Source organism: Micropterus dolomieu, linkage group LG16 (assembly GCF_021292245.1).
Source record: "Micropterus dolomieu isolate WLL.071019.BEF.003 ecotype Adirondacks linkage group LG16, ASM2129224v1, whole genome shotgun sequence".
Taxonomy (NCBI): Eukaryota; Metazoa; Chordata; class Actinopteri; order Centrarchiformes; family Centrarchidae; genus Micropterus; species Micropterus dolomieu.
The window spans coordinates 7256106-7256872 of NC_060165.1; the positions used below are offsets into that span (position 1 = coordinate 7256106).

Below are 767 nucleotides of genomic sequence, written 5' to 3' on the forward strand. Positions count from 1 at the left end.
AACATGGGGTAAGAGACCAAAGCCACAAAATGTCAAAACTTTCTTTTCCTCTGTTTCATCACAATTTTTGAAGTTATTTGATCAAAGCAATTCTGACGTAAATTGATAAACTTTTTTAGTCATTTAAAATGAGCTGTAGATAAAATCTAATTGTGTCCAAGTTCAAAAGTCCACAAAATGTTGATATGCCCTAACATACAAAGATCAGATTACATTTAATTCCAAGTGTCACATTACAAGATATTGTTCGTCTGAAAATTTAGCTGTCAGAAGTGGAATTCGAACTCACGCCTTAGACCGTTCGGCCATCCTGACTGCGCGCGGCTGCTGCTTTGTGGAAAGTTTGCCATATCATGATAGAGCACGTAAGTCGTGATAGGGTAGACTACATCATGACATATTATCATAGCCAAAATTTCCACATACAACAAGATCAGACTAAGGTCTGCGGCATTTGCGCTTAAATCCAGGTCCCACCGAGATTTGAACTCGGATCGCTGGATTCAGAGTCCAGAGTGCTAACCATTACACCATGGAACCGCGACGCAGGGGGTGCCAAGCTCCTTCCTACATGATATCACCATGAATGTCATCTCTGCAGAGACAAGGCGTGGGAAAGCTGTCGGGGAAGGGGGTTCCCCAAGCTATTTGGCCGTGATCCGACAAGTACTTCTGATGGACCGTACTGGCCCCTTCGTTTTGAGCACTGTGGCCTCAAAACGCAGAAATCTGAGTTCACATCTCAGTGAAACCTCGTTTTTATGATG

General features: G+C 43.0%; 1 non-coding gene across 1 annotated transcript; it reads right to left on the minus strand.

Moving 5' to 3' along the window:
• Positions 1-468: 468 nt before the first annotated feature.
• Positions 469-540, minus strand: trnaq-cug. The gene has a single exon. It is a non-coding gene; the product is annotated as a tRNA-Gln (tRNA).
• Positions 541-767: the final 227 nt, after the last annotated feature.